Raw genomic sequence first — 16,372 nt, forward strand, 5'->3', positions numbered from 1 at the left:
CCAAATAAAGAATGGGTTGATGCTCTACAGCCCAGCAAACTCTATGAAATGCTTTCATATCAAGCACGCAGGGACTTAATTTAAGCCTGAGACAAGGAGAATGTTGTCAGTTTGCTTTTAAAAAAATGAATAGACTTGACTGTTTGACCAACACTCGTGAGAGAATGCCACAGTCTCCCTGTAAATTTGGCAAGAGGTCTGACACTTGTCAATTTTAGTTTATAACTGAAGACAACAAGCAAGCTTTCCTGAGAAGAATGATGCATGTGTGTTTAGGTGTTTGTGCTCGGAAGAATGCATGGCAACAAAAGATCAAGCAAATACTTGGGGTCACTGGATCATGAAGGGCTTTATATGTTCACCGGGAAGTTTTAAAATCAATTTAACCCTTTATATGGAGCCAATCCATTGCCTGGAGCAGGGGCAAGATATGACATTGTGGTTTTGTGAACAGCAGCAGCATTATTGTGGAGTTTTGAACCAGCTGAAGTCTTTACAATACATGATCAGGAAGGCCCCCAAACATGGGATTTGAACAGTCAGTGCTGCAGAATGTACCTGATCAACTTGTGCCCAAGGAAACTAGTGACCATCAGAGATGGGCAGGGTTAGGTCTGAACATGAGAACGGGCAGACTGGATCAGACCAAAGGTCCATCTAGCCCAGGGTCCTGTCTTCCGACAGTGGCCAGTGCCAGGTGCCCCAGAGGGAATGAACAGAACAGGGAATCGTCAAGTGATCCAGTCTGGCTGGTGCCAGGAGCCTAAGAAAATCATCAGCATTTGGTGCAAGTGTCTTAAAGGGCCGCTCTCAACCACCTGTCACAAATTCCTCTGGAAGAAGGGATTTCATGGTGCCACACAAGTTTCTGAATGAAGATGCTGGAGCTATGTGAACATAATTAAAATGAAGAAAACCCACAAGCAGAAACTCAGGCTAATGAGGAGAACTGAAGCCTTGTTCAGAGTTGAGTTCTGACGCATCCAGTTGCAGATGCATCCGAGCTAGCTTGTCAACATGCTGCTGCTAATTCTGGCACCTGCAGGAAATGCCATGTAAATCTCAGCATGAAAACGGACACCTAACCTCTACCAATGTAAGACATTGCCCACTGCAGAGACTGAAGGATGTCTTTGAACAGGTGTACAGCCCTATGATGACTGGTTCTTGCAGTCAGGAAACAACCATTTCTTACTTCTCTGAACAAATTCAGAGGCTTGGCCCACACTCTTCACCTACTTTTGAAGATAAATCAGCATTAATGTAGGGTGGCTCCAGTTCATGGTTCCCATGACAAGTCCCAGTTCACAGGGAATTTCGTGTCAGCCACACACAACTGCATTGGGCCAGACATAGCATACAATGTCCCAACAGAAGAGTGAGTTTCTCTCTTTCTGTCTAGTTAAAGAAATCAAGTCACCCACGTTTACTGAACACAAGCCAGAAGCTGGTGTGCAAGACGTGTGAACACGTGCAGTTCTTTTAATCCAAAGTTGCTTTGTTTAAAAAACAAACAAACACCACTACCACCACATCAGCCCACAACGTGAATTAAGGCTATGGGCTCATCTATACAGGGAAATTAACCGGAATAACTATTGTGCAATAGCTTATTTCTCACTAGCTATTCCGGCCAATTATCCCACATAGACAAGCCTTTAGAACAGGCTGGATGAATCTAATGGCTTTCACTAATGCTCACTCCTCCTTGCTTGCCTGAGGGGTCCATGACCTCCCCCTCTGCAGACTGCCAATGCAGGCCAGCAGGTTGCTTCCCTTGCCCACTCATCTCAGCCACCATTCCTGCACCCCTACACGAGCCACTCAGGGCTCCACATGGGTTTCTTTCCGCTTCACCGGATCTGTCCTGATGCAATCTGCCTCTTTCTCCCTTCACACCAGCCTAAGGGAGCCCTCAGGAGGAGCTGGCAGCAGGTAGGTTTAATCTGTGAGACAGGACAGGAGGATGGTTCTGAGCAGGGGCGAGGCAACGTAGAACTTGGTCCACCCAGGAGCAGCCACTCGTCCTCTTTCCAGCAGCCTCCTCCCACTCCCAAATCCTGTACATTAGCCAGTGCTCTGGGGTCAGCACCCAATGATTAGCCAGGTCCCCAGAGCGTACTTCCCTTTTGTCGTCTCTAGGAAAGGGTTTAAAACCAGAAAATGTTGGTTAAAAATTTCACTTCACACACAAGCAGGGGCCAATCTGAACATCTTAGTGCTTAGGGCCCCCACGGAGTTTGGGGCCAACAAGAAGTGAAGAGCCTGGCAAGGAGCCTGTGAGATGGCCCTGACCAAATCACTAACACAGCACTATCTGAATCCTCATGAAATCATCTCCCACTCTGAAATGCCTGTGGTTGCATCTCCCTGTCAATAGCTTGGACCAGTTCCAACAGGCCTCTCCAGTGAGCACTCTGGAAAGCACAGCAAGGAGACATGTATGTAACTTACCTCCACTTCCACAGGAGGGTGCTCCCTTTTCCCTGCTCAGATGATGGCAAACCTTTGACTTAAGCCCACAGCAGGGAGGCTATTCCCATTGATGCTGACAGTTCAAGTTGATATCCAGCCTTAGCTTTGCTGTGGTCCAGGTCACCACTGAATACGGGTTTGGTCATCTCCACCCAGTGCCTAACGAATGCTTGTCTGCATCACTGTGTAGTGGGACCCAGTGGGCCATCTCTACTCAGCAGCAGTTCCATTCTGGGGAAGATAAGGGTGTTGCAGGTTGTCTGTGACATGCAATGTCAAGGTGTTGCTCTCCAGTCTGCCTGATGGTGCTATTGCTCCCTAGCAATCATTAATAAGACCTACCCCTTGGAGTGTGTTTTTATTCAGCAATGTAAGAACTCGACAGAGCTTGGCAAGTCAATTGAGCAAGGCGCAGAACCTCCATTTCAATCCTAATCAATAGTCCATGAGGTGCAGCTGTGTGTGCACTGACACATTTGAAAAAGGTGGGATTCCTCTGTCTAAGGCTATATCTACACTAGCACTTTTGTTGGTAACACTTTTGATGGTCAAGGGTGTGAAAAAAACCACCCCTCCCAGACCAACGTAAGTTTCACCAACAAAAGTGCTGGTGTGGACAGAGCTATGCTGGCAAGAGAGGCTCTGCCACCAGCAAAGAGCAGATGCAGAGTCGACCTGACAGCGGTGCAGCGATAGCAGTACGGCTGTGCGGTCTGTAGTGTAGACATAGCCTAAGGCACGTGGCCACATCACCACAGTATCTGGGTGTGACGTTCCCCTCTGGTGTTATCTGGACCGGTGATCTGCTAGGCCTCTCCAATCCTTGACTCTGGGAGCCAGCCTGACCCTGCTCTGCTGTGAGAACCCCCACTCCTGGGCTGGTCACGCACAGCCTCTGGCATGTAAGCTGCTTCTAGCTACCTGCAAGCGAATGACACTAGGCAATATCTCCGGTCCCAGACCCAACCCTAGGAACCTCCATCTTGCAGTGTCCAGTTATGCCCGCTGGACGTTCCAAGCTTATATAAGTTCATCAATTTGACAAAGAAATTGATATGTACCAGGCTTGTTATCCCAAAGGGAGTCTCTGACACACTTCAAACCAAACGCACTGCTTCAGATAGAATAAACAAACAGATTTATTAATTATAAAGATTGACTTATAATCACTTAAAATCTAAGCATAACAAGTCAGATTTGGTCAAATGAAATAAAAGCAAAACGCATTTTAAGCTGATCTTAATACTTTCAGTCTCATTACAAACTTAGATGCTTCTCACCGCACGGTGGCTGGTTATTGTTCAGCCAGGCTCTTCCTTTTGATCAGCGTTTTAGTCACTTAGTGGTGTCTGTAAATGTAGGTGGAAGAGAGAGAGCATGGCAAAATGTCTCTCTCTTTTATCATGTCCTTTCTTTCCTCTTGGCTTTGCGCCACTCCCCCCACTTCAGAGTCAGGTGAGCATTACCTCATCGCAGTCCCAGACTGCCCAAAGGACGGGGGTGATTCCCTCCAGGGTCTAACAGATTTTTTTGTTGGTGCCTGAGCTGGTGTCCATTGTTCCTGTGAGGCTGGGCTGGGTTTGTCCCATCTATGCCCTGACGAGGTGTGAACTGCCTCTCTGTTCTTGGAGAGTTTTTGCATGGGCTTGCTTTAAGCCATGAGGACACATTTTCAGCCTCATAACTATATACGTGAAATTACAACCTATAACCTCACGATAACATTACTGTAACATTAACATCACTATAACAACCATGCTCAGTGCATTATGAGCCTTCCGAAGACACCCAACATGACAAACTTTGCATTGGATACCACACAATCATTTTATAAAGAGGAACATGGGGTTGTAGGGTGTTCCCCCAAGGTACAGAGCATCACACTGGGCACCTCACAGTCTTTAATGCATTTAGCCTCACAACACCCCTGTGAGTTAGGGCAGTGTTTATCATCCCCAGAGGAGGAAACTGAGGCACAGAGACACTAAGTGACTTGCAAAGAGTCTGTGGTGTAGCAGGGAATTGAACCGGGGTCTCCCAAATGGTACTCTAACCACTGGACTAGCCTTCTTCAAATAACCTGTGGAACCTAATATATTCCAGTATTGGTGCTAGAACTAAGCAACCAAGAGACCTGCCGAGCCTCCAGCTGCAGAAAGCAGGTGCACCACATCTCCCTCTCATCCACCCCATCACTGTCTCCTTGACCTACAGAGCCCCTCCCCTGTGGGGCAGCATTTGGGGAGAAGGCCATTGCTCTTCTCTTCAGGTGCTTTGGCCCCCTGACTTTGACCCATGCTTCTATCTTCTCTGCACCAGATAAGCCAGGACAGCCTATGACTCAGAAAGCAATAATTATGTTTGCACCTCAATTAGCCTCAAAAATGGTGGTTAGGAGTGCGAAAGATTTTTGGTCTGAATGCCAACTGTCTCTTCTGGAGAGACAAGGTGGGCGAGCTAATATCTGTTATTGGGCTAACTTCTCTTGGGGAGAGAGACAAGCTTTTGAGCTACACAGAGGCTCTTCTGCAGGTCTGGGAAAGGTACTCAGAGCATCACAGATAAATACAAGGGGGAAGAGGCAGTTTAGCCTAAGTAGTTAGCCCATTATCTATCTAAGGGACCATTCAAGGTGAAGTGGCCCATTAATTTTCTGTTCTGTACCTAAACTCCCACATATAGACGGCTAGACCAGATTTTCTCGCTGTTCCCTGTATGTCATTGGGCAGAAATTCGCCCTCACACAGCTGGTCTGGTACAAGGGCCAGGAACCACTTAAGTCCCACTTCAGTTCATAGGGCTGAACCTCTTAAATGGTTCCTTGGCCTTGGGAGATTTATTTACTTTTTGGATCTTGGCCAGGACCTTCTGCCATCCTCTCCCCCAGGAAATCCTTGACTTACTCAGAGCCTGGAATGAGTTTTTCCACAATACGATTTTGGAAACAGCAGATCTCTTGTGCAGATCTTAAAAATGACTTTTTACCTAAAGCAACAGTGCCTGTGCATTCAGGCTGTCTACACCACAGCAGGTAGCTTGCTTGCCCTCTCTCCTAGTGGAGTATAGTTTAAATAGGTGGCAAAGGTGAGCATTTTAACAATCACGTCAATTACTGTAACCTTTTATGTATGTTAGTGTCTTCTTTTTTCTTTTTTTTAAAAGGGCTCATCATTCCTAAAAATAGCTCCGAATCATTAGTTATGTTTAATTGACGATGCTTGGAATGCAACCTCCACAACACACAAACCAAATGGAAAATGACATACCATCAAATTAATGCTCCCAAACCATGATAAATGACTGGTCAGATGATTAATGCTTCTATTTCTTGGTTTAAGCGAGAATGCTGCAGCTTGGGTCTAGCATTTATCTGCGTTATCTGTAAAAGATCATGAATGTCCTTGAAATAAATAGGACTATTACCCTAGCATTATGCCTCTAAATATGCTGCAGCCTCCAGCGTCTGCTGAAACACCAGTTCCCATGTCTCTTCAAGACTAGAGAGAAAGGTGCTGAAAGCAGGAAAGTTACAAGGCCCCCATCAAACAGAATTACTAAAATAGGAGAAAGCAGGAGATCAAAATGCTGCCTTAGTTATATCCCAAGCCTCAGACAGCACAGAGCGTGGCTCAGTTCCTTCATTGCCACAGGTAAAAGCAATAATGACCCACAGTGAGGTCTCTTTTGGCTCCATTATTCTTCACATCTCAGAAAATCATTCCCTGATGATACATCTGTGGAGATTGGTTGTCAGACCAATAATTTATTGGATTGGATTTTTGACATCTGAGAGTACTCATTTCTGCACTGATTATTTTATTAAACTGTTAAAAGGCATTTCTTTAATAGTTTCAGAATACACCTCTACCCCCATATAACACGACTCAATATAACACGAATTCGGATACAACGCGGTAAAGCAGCGTTCCGGAGGGGCGGGGGGCTGTGTGCTCCGGTGGATCAAAGCAAGTTTGATATAACGTGGTTTCACCTATAACGCGTTAAGATTTTTTGGCTCCCGAGGACCGTGTTATATTGGGGTCGAGGTGTATAAATTTTTAATGGGCTTTAGTCGGCTCGCTGCTCCTCACCTTGAAATGGCACCAATTCTCTTTTAGGTTCAAAGTATTCTGGCTCATAAGACACCCCATGTCATTAGAGATAATTGACTCTGTGTGTGTGTGTGTGTGTGTGTGTGTGTGTGTTCAAAGGAGGCCAAGCAATCAATGAGCGCAGAAACTGAACAGCACTGTCCCACCCTTCCCATCTGTGCCAAGAGCGGATTGCATGGGTACGGGTCCTGTAGGGAGCTTAGTTCTTCTCTTTTACAAAGAAGACTTTTGCTTTTCTGAAGGGGAATATGTAAATACAGATGTACCTGGAGCGCATTAAAGTAGTTCTTGGTGATGCCATGCTCACTGATGATTAAACCTACAAAGCAAGATCAATGAGGTATGCAAATCATACTGCATTCACCTGTGCGGCCCTGGGTTTTGGTAGCTGGTTCCAACAAGAGCTGCTGTGTGGAGATTAAAGTCTCTCTTGTTTAGCAGCAGGGAAAATGCAAATGTTCTTCAAACAAGCTGTTAATTGTTAAGCCACATTATTTAAAAGGTAATAATCACTGGAACACCTTGTACTGCTCAGCTGAGAGGCCAAAAGTTCTCGCCGGTCAGACTGCAGAAAGAGAGGGATGGGTCTTGTTTACAGTCTCTGTCGGATGAAAACTATTTGGCTGAGAAGTGGGGCACAGGGAAAGAAAGGAGGCGATGGAAGCGTGAAACAAGGGGTTAGAGGGAAAGGGCACTGGCTCTCCTGCTCTTCCTGTTCACCTCCATTGCTTCAGACCCCCTTGCAGGAGCTGAAACACAACATGTCCTTCTTGGCCAGTTTGTCAAGTGCTGAGCCATCTGTTTCTGCTGGCCCAAGGGCCGATGCTGTTGGCTTGGCCACATGCTGGTTGGTTCCTTGACTAATGGTATTCTGATGAGGAGGAGAATGTTCTTGGCTAATTGTTACTGGAGCATGGAGGAGCAGAGTGTGCTCTGCCCTTGTGTTGTGCTGTGACACAGACTTGCAAAATGTAGATCGAGATCCAGATCAGGATCCACATTTTCTTAACATTCGAAGGTTTTTGGCTCTGGGGTTTTGGTTTGGGCCCAGCTCTGGTGGTGAAATGAATAATCACACAAAGGAAGAAAGAGCGAAAAAGGAATATTGACAGTCCTTGCAAAGCCAGCAAGAACCAAACCATACACTGGCTTCATAAACTCTGAAATGAGGTTATTCCCCCCTAGAACAGTCTTTCGAACAATGGCTTTCCATTTTAATTTTCAGGAAATATAATTCTGTCCCAGGAAAACCATACAGAGCTCCAGCATGTGAATTTGGAGGTTCCCCAACTCTCATGGAACATTGTGGTCCTGGGAGAATGTACCAAGCTTTTTGAGTTTGTGCTTATATTCTCGGCAACAAAAACACTTTCTTCCAGATTTCGGAGGCCTTCTTCTTAAATATATGTTTTCCTGTTGGTTATAGAGCTGCAGTCTTATAGCTGGAGCCCAAACCAAAACCCAGTAGCCAAATGTCCCCCTCCCCACACTCCCTTATCCCAGAACCCAGGGGAAGTTCTGACCCAGGTCCATGTTCATGTCCAGACCTGAACTCTGGCACTTGAGCTCCTCTTAGATAGCGAGAGCCAAGGCCCCAGTCCAGCAAAGCATGCACCCAGCGTTGATCACATGAGTAGACCCTTCATGAAGAGACATGCAATGAGCAAGACTTTGCTCTCCGTTAGCTCAGTGTAAGTCCGGAAGAACTCAGATAAAGTCAGTGGCATTACCTTGATTTACAGAAGCATAAATAAGAGCAGGAGGGGGCCTAATGAATTTGGGGGCCTCAAGTGCCCAGTTGATGTATCTACCCAGCAGAACAAAGTGGGCCATAGCACCACCAGGACTGGCACCTTTTATGGCACCGAGGTTTGAATGGGCCATGGGGAATTAGCTACCCTCTCGCACAGGCAGGGGGACAGAGGCTCGTGCTGTCACTGCCACACTGGGCCTGTAGAGCGGGGAGATAGAGTCCTTCAGTGCCCAATCCAGCACTTCACACACTCCACTAAATTCAGAGTATTTCTCCACATGCTCCCTTGTGCCAAGTTTTTGGGCACACCCAGCCCTGCTCTGCACCCATTCAGGGACTCCCGCCTCCCCTGATGCTCCTTCACTCAGGTGCCTGTTGGAAACACGCCGCCTCTCTCTGCCTGCCCTGATTCAGCTCTGGACACAGCCTCGTGGCAAAGGCCCATTGGGCTCCAGCGCCGCTTTGGTCATTCTTCCTGGTGGAGATGGGAGTGTTCCCCTTCATTTTATCCATCTCAGCGTGGAGTTGGGACAGGTAGATTGTGGTGGGGGGGGCGGGGGGACAGGTTGTCTTTCTGTCAGCCATTGCTGCATATAAAAGCATAACCCACACTAGCAGAGTCAGTCTCTCTCTGTCCCCCCTCTAATGGCTAGACTACATCTCGAGGCTGCTAACTGCCACCACACTCAAGGACCTGGTCCTTTAGCTCATTCGGTAGAAGCCTGTAATTTCTGATCAGAGCTCCTGAGGCCAGTCCCCACGGACACCATTACCGTGGAGATGTCCAGCATTATGTGCAGAGACGTTCCTCCTTCTCCAGATTCACACACTTGCCAGAGGCAGACTCCTCTGTAAAACACTGACTAGGGAAAGCAAAAAGCCAATGCTTGGTCACTCATTCAGTGCTGTCTGCCAGTGACACGTAATTGGGAACACCTTCCCTCAGGGCTCAGTGGTCTCTAGAAGACAGTCACCCCTCGATGCTGGGACTGCTATTGATATGGCCTTGGTCAGCGCTGTGACCGTGTTGGTGCTACCAAACAGGAGACCCGGCTTCAAGCCTTGCCTTGGCCATCAGTGGCAGGAAGTTCCATGGAGACAAGGGAAGAGCCAGCGAGTCGCGAGTCTCTTGGCAACAGGGATGCTGCATGGTTGAGTAAGAGCCTCGTTAATGGAGCTCTGAAGGGGGCAGAAGGACAACCCTGCTGTCCGGAGTGGGGTGCGAAGGGGTCTGTACACAGTGCGAAGGGGAGGGAATATGGTGTGTGTGTGTGTGTGTGTGTGTGTGTGTGTGTGTGTGTGTGTGTGTGTGTGTGTGTGTGTGTGTGTAAAATAAGGCCTTCTGACTAGACTCAGGTTTAGTCCACACCCAGTTGCTCGGCGCCCAGTTTCCAAACCCCATCATGCTCCCCTTTTCATGCACTGAAGTAGGATCCATGAAAAAAAAAACCAACGCTTGGCAAGTTTGTAATTAAGCTTATGAACAAGAGTGACATGTCTGTGTTATGGGCTTGGGCAATGCAGTAGGTCAATATCAGTTTTTTCTTTCCTGTCCCTCAGCTTTCCTCTCTGCTGAGGTACAGAAGAGAGTTTAATCTTTTCGTACAGGGAGCAGTCCAAGAGACCCAGTGACACAAAGTCGCTAAAGGAAAAATATCTACTAACGCTCTCTCTGTGTAGCAATATGTATATAAATACATGACAGTGTACTTAAAACCCACAAAACAATTGCAAGTATTGTCAATGTAAGTCTCCGAAGATCGCACTTTCCAGGTGCTCTCCCCAAGCATTAGTACTTCTTACTCTCACAAGTTCAGTGCAAGATATAATTATGCGTGCACACATCTGTACAATCCCCTAGGGCTCTTCTCTGGGAGGATTTCCCCTTCCCAGTCCCTGAGGAATGGGGTGCAAACCCTCAGTAGGTCATGCCAGCTCCTTAAAGGTGAAAAACAAGGGATAATGCCACTGTCTCCTTCGAATTCCCTTTAAGTCTTTGCAACAACAGTCTGCAATTTGCTCAGCTTGCAGAAAGTGTAGTCTTCTCCAGTGAGGTGAAGGAGCCTGCGATCTAGATCCAACGGAACAGGCAAAGTCCCTGGAACACGACCCTTAAGCAGACTTTTCTGGGCCTGTTGCTGCTCCACCACAGAGTTCTTCAGTCTGGCTCCTACTCCTCCTTTTTATAAACTCCTCTTCCTCTCCTTCAGTTCCAAGAGTGACTAGGTGTGTCCTGCAGGCTGCTTGCCCACAATGGAAATCATTTAAGTAGTGTCAAACTCCTAGACCATGCCACACCCATTTTCTGGATGATTCTGGCCCATCCAGCTGAGTGCCTCCACTCAGCTCTGGCAGGTCTGCAGGCAGGCAGAGCCATCCAAAATAAAACCAAGAGCTATGTATCCTGCCTACCATTTCTCCCCTTATCCACAGCACTAAATGCTGCAGTCCAAGGATGTGGGCTACATCGGCATCTCCTGCATCTCCCAGTGCCCTGACTGCTGCCTGAGCAGAGGCCTTAGAAAAAAAAGGTTATATATGGTCAAACTGGGGTGGGAACAATTGCCTCATACCCTTTCTCTGGAAAGGCCCAAGTCCGTGGGATAAAGCACTGCTAACCCCAAGCATTCAAAGATCATGCAGCAAGCCTCAAAGAGCCAGGAAGGGGCTTCAAATCATGAGTTTTTAAATAGTTAACGGTGGGTTCATTTGTCTTTTGGTTTCTGAGCCTCTGGGACACACATGGGTTGGATCTTCAAGCTTTTCTCTATAATTATGAAGGCTAGAAACTAACTGGGGTTTTTAAAATGAACGTTGAGAGTCTCATGTATTCACATGACTCCTGGAGTAGAGGCGAGCAGAAAAATCACCTAAATAGCACGATCAAATCGTAAGAATTGGTCACACTGAGAAAGGGGGTCTGCTGGTGTCGGCATCATGTGTGTATAATGCTGCTGAAGAGCTATCAAACCAGGTGGGCTGCTGCAGATTGCTACTGCTGCCTCTTGGTGATAATTGTCCCTTGCCATTAGCTTTCCCATGTGATGCATGTTCAGTTTGTTCCGTTTCTGCCTTGTTAGTGCTTTAAGATACACTGATGAAAAGAGCTAAGAGCTAGGCATTATTATCCTTATCACTGTGCAGCCAGCAACTCCACAGGCTTTGTGCATTTGGATGTCAGTCTGGGTTGGTCTGCTCTAGAACAATGGTTGTTTCAAATGGCCAAGAGTGACCGTCATGTAAACAGGGGTGCTCACCTGTCATGCCGATCTTTCTCCAAAACTTCTTGTGCTGCCAGCTCCTTGCTAAAATCATATTTGATTCCTAATATCAGCTAGTCATTTTGGATGCTCTTGGTCAACACTTTGTAATTCTCTTGTATTTTCTTCCATTTCAACCATGCAAGGCCCATTTTATCTGGTTAAAAAGAAAAAAAGTGGCATCTCTAGTCTTGTATTAAATGGGCTCAAGTTCTGTCCCCAAGCAGTTTATTGTTAGCACAATCATTCAGTTTTTCTTATTGACTCATTATACATCCTGTACACCACATTTCACAGGCTGGAAAGTCCCTAAATACGTGGCTTAGAAAGTCAGAAAGCAGAGCTGATGGCTCAGGGACTAATGATTCTATCTATAAAAGGTCTTTTACTTCTAGGTTGATGGCTCAGATTCTACCTTGATTGGAAGGGACTGAACTTGCAGATTTCAGAAAGTAGCACAAAAGCCGTTTCATCAATAGTAAGCATAGCTGGGTATTTTGGTTATCCTGACCTTAGAAGACCCTTTTGCTGAAAGGCAGATATAAATTGCCATTCACAGAGCAGCAGTAAACAACCCCCTAACGCCTGCGTCATATCCAGAACACCACACGGCTGCATGTCCCTGCATTGTGTACTTACATCATCTGCAAGGCTTTAATAAGAGCACAGAATTCCACTTACAGTCAAGATTCTTGGGTCAGCTTTTCAACCCATATTTTCCTTTTTGGGTTGTTCCCCCTATTTCAGGTATTCTGGGGGTGTCTGCTTTTGATTAACACATGCTACAAGCACAGTCTGGAAAACCGTCAAGTTCACCCATGACCCTGATTGGGCTTGATGCAGGAATCACTGGGTGAACTCCTTGAACCTGTGCCATATAGGAGTTCAGATCAGATGATCACAGTGGTCCCTTCTGCCTAAGAACAGACATCTCTACGTTGGGGGAGTCCCATATCTGCAGAGGCAAGTGTTTGGACGTGTGTTGTCTGGTTGGTTTTGGGGTAGAGGGCGAATGTTTGAGCTGTGATGCTTCAGGGACCTGCAGATTTTTAAAAGGGCTCACATGGTGCCAGGAGGTGCAGTAAGAAAAAATGGTGACTTGTCTGTCCGGTAACTGTTGTTCTTTGAGGTGTATTCCACATAGGTGTGTGTGCGCCCAGTGCACCGAACCTGGAGAACTTAAGCCTAGCAAGTGCTCTTGCCCCCTGTGGCCCTATGCCTTCCTCTGGCTATATAAGGGCGATGCTGCCCCCACCTCTTCAGTTCCCGTCACCCCGAACATTAGGAGCACAGCCTCCGCTGCAGAGGGGATGGAGGGTGGATTGTGGAATACACCTCTGCATCACAGCTCAAAGAACAGCTACAGCACGGAGAAGGAACCGTTTTTCCTTCGTCGAGTGGCTGCAGTCGTGTATTCCATGTGGGTGCCTCCCAAGCAGCATGAGCAGCAGTGGGGCTCAGCGGCTATGTAAACGAGGACTGCGGGGTTGCCATCCCAAAGTTCTCCTCCGAGCTGGATGCAGTGGCAATGGCACAGTGGGTTGTGAACATATGTACAGAGGACCAAGAGTCAGGACTGCAAATGTCCAGTGTAGGCTCCTCACGTAGCACCGCCATCAGCGTTGTCAGAGCCCTCGGGAAATGAGTTTGCGCCCTTGGAAGAAGCGCAGTCTGAGCTACCTCGTACGCCATCACGACGTGGGAAGTTACCCACCTGGAGATCATCTGTGAAGAGGCCACTCGCCCCTTCGTTCTATTCGCATCCGAAACACACAGATGAGATGAAGAGCGAAAGGGTTAGTCCTACCCAGCAAACAGCCAAAGGTGGCCTGACATCCAGTGTGTGAAGGTGCCGCACATCTGGGCTTGGCTGCTGCTTAGGGGAGAACACTGGTAGATATATAGCTTGGTTCAAATGAAGCTGAGAATCCACTTTAGATAAAAGCTTAGCTGCAGGGTTACTTTGTCTTTGGCAAATGGCATGTAAGGGGGTTATTTTCTATTCTGATGTTCTGCAGCCAACCATTCACCTCCATCGCTCCGTCAACTCAAAGCATCTTGCAAACTTTGTTTCATTAACCCCTTCAACAGTCCTGAGGGCTAGGAAAATATTATCCCCCTGCCACCAAAGAGAAAACCAAGGCACAGAAAGGCTCAAGCCAACATTTTCCAGCCGGGCATCTAGAGTTAGAATCTTCATTTAGTCACCCTGCGAAGAGTGGCCTGATTTGGCAGAGCTGTGGAGCACCCCCTGAGCTCAAACATGGAGCTCCACAGCTCTGAAATAAATCAGGCCCCTCATCTCAGTGCCTCACGACGGACCAAGGGCCTAACTTTTGGCCCCCAATTTTGAAAAGTATGGCTTAAATGATTGCCTGTGGTCAGGAACAGATCCCTTTCTGCTGGCTCCCAGGGCTGTGGTCGATCCCCAGGCCATCTGTCCTGCTTTAGGGACTTGGATTCATGTCGGAGCAATCAGCAGATGAGCCCAGTGGCGTGGTCTCCCACACTGTTGTCTTCTAATTTAATACTTGTCTCTTGCTCAATGTTACTCAAAACACAACTGCTGTACCAAGAGAGTGCTGCTCAGCTGCCGAGAAAGCAGAAATGGCTGCTGAGGAGACACCGGCCCAGATGGGTTCACCTGGGGCTCCTTCCCCACAAATCTTCTTGTTACGTTGCAAGTACTATGTCACTCTTGGCTGGTTCTCCTGAGAGGGCAGGCTACCGCCGCCTGGCAGGCATGGACACTCACCCTGCGGTTGGCGCTGGGCACATGGCGCTGATGGGCAGTCAGCCTGTGACAGAGGCAGTGCTCGCAGAGTCCAGGCATTGGCACTTGTGCCCCGAGCCACTCAGCAGGGACTGGCATGTGAAGTCACTTGGCAGGGACACCTGCTGGCACTGAAATAGCAATAAGTGAAATATCCCACAGGGAGTCTAATCCAGTCCCTCTCAGACTCCTTTGCCTGCATTCCCTTTGCTATTCCCGAAGGTATCTGTGCCTGGATGCAAGCGCCTTAGCTCCCAGCTCCTCTTCTGCTTTTCCTCCCAGAGGGTTCATACACAGTCCGGATTCCTACCGACGTCACAGGGAGTTTTGCCTGGGTAGAGACGCTCGCTGTGTTCACCAGTGATCAGGAACGTGGCTGGACAGTCACCCGACACTGCCAGGAAAGATGATGGGCTGTGCAGAAGCCCTGGCTTAAGCACAAAGCGTTTGGGCAATTTGGGCAGTTAGCCTCAATCCAATTACCATTCCTGTGCTGGTTTTCACTGCTCTCGTCTGATCTATTTTAAAGCTCCCCCACTACACCAGCCCTTCTTGACTGGCATGACTTGGACACTGACAAAGAAGGGAACTCAAACATGGATTTTTGGCCACGTTCTTTGGCTTTTCAGCAGCCCTAAATTTAACCCAAATGGTTCACGTTTCTAGCCTTTCAGTAACTCAGCCCTGCACAGTTCAGGGATTACTTTGCCTGTGGGAGCAAACTGATTTTTTCTGGAGGCCTGATACTGATCCAAATACACCTAGGACCAAATTTTCCAACTTTGTGGCCTCTTTTAGAGTTGCACCGGTAAATTTGCACCCAAGCTAAGACCTGTACTTGCCCCCATAAATCTAGCCACTCTCAAGTTCAGAAGCTCCATAGGCACATGGCTGCAGACCCTGGTGCAATCACCACTGGAGGTACAACTTTAGAGGCCAGGTTAAAAATCGGGCCCTTTACATTAAGCCAAAGACTGAAGGGACCCAACCTAAGAAGGACAACAATTCTGCCCACACAGTGCACATAGAACAATTTCCTTCTCCCAGACAGGCGCTGAGGCGCCGACTAAAACTGGCCCTTTGGAAGTGGATCTAGCCCAGTATGTTGTGGAATCCAGGGGATGGCAGGTCCTGGGCCACAGCTGAACGTGAGCCGAGATAGCGACTGGAATTTCTAGCCTGCATAAGAAATCAGGCAGTCGAGTGCTGCCCATACAAGCTGCAAGGCAACTGAAAGATGTGTCAGGGCTGAGAGACCAGCAGAAGAGTGACAGGCTAGGCGAGAGGTGACAACGCTGGGCATCAGCCCCTTTGAGTGCTTTTAGCGCAAACTGGTGCAGCATATATCCACTAGGGCATCCCCCATGTCCTAGTGTCAAGAGTGCCCTGTGCTTTCCGTGACAGGAACCTGACGTTATTCCCGGCACAGTGGAGAACAGTCACAGGTATTGCACAGAGCTCTCTTTCTCCCGCCTCATTTCTGCGGGAACAAGAAATGCCGCAGGCTCCAAATTGACCACGTTGGTTTCTTGAAAGGCGAGCCGAGATCTCAGTGGATTTTACAGCCAAAAGGTTTCTTTGTCACAGACTAGCCAGGTTGGGAAAAAGCCCTTTAACACTCAGCTCGAGACCATTTTTCGTTTAGTCTCCTTGATGAAAGGCAAACTTGGGGGCTTCTGAGGCTTTGACAGCCGACCCTACTCCGACCTGAACCTTCCTCCGATGCTTATTGGATCCCAGCACAGCCAGGAAAATAACAGCACGAGGGTCCCGCAGTTTGTCACGGGGGCTTCTGGGCGACACCGCCATGGGAAATATTCGCTCCAGGTGAGCCCATTATTTTAGAGCTGACAATAAGCCAGGAGTGCTGGGAAGCAGAGACATTTTCTCATCTCCTGCAAGACCTGTTCTCATCTGGAGCCTGCATCTCCCCACGGGCAGAGGGAGTCACAGGCTCTGTGAGTTTAGAATAGGCTGGGGAAATAACGGCTTGTTTGCT

General features: G+C 47.9%; 1 long non-coding RNA gene across 1 annotated transcript in view; it reads left to right on the forward strand.

Annotated features, from left to right (window-relative positions):
* LOC122456219 overlaps nt 1–16,372 on the forward strand; it is a 42,759-nt gene that overhangs the window by 20,607 nt on the left and 5,780 nt on the right. The window lies entirely within an intron of this gene.

Source organism: Dermochelys coriacea, chromosome 10 (assembly GCF_009764565.3).
Source record: "Dermochelys coriacea isolate rDerCor1 chromosome 10, rDerCor1.pri.v4, whole genome shotgun sequence".
NCBI lineage: Eukaryota > Metazoa > Chordata > Testudines > Dermochelyidae > Dermochelys > Dermochelys coriacea.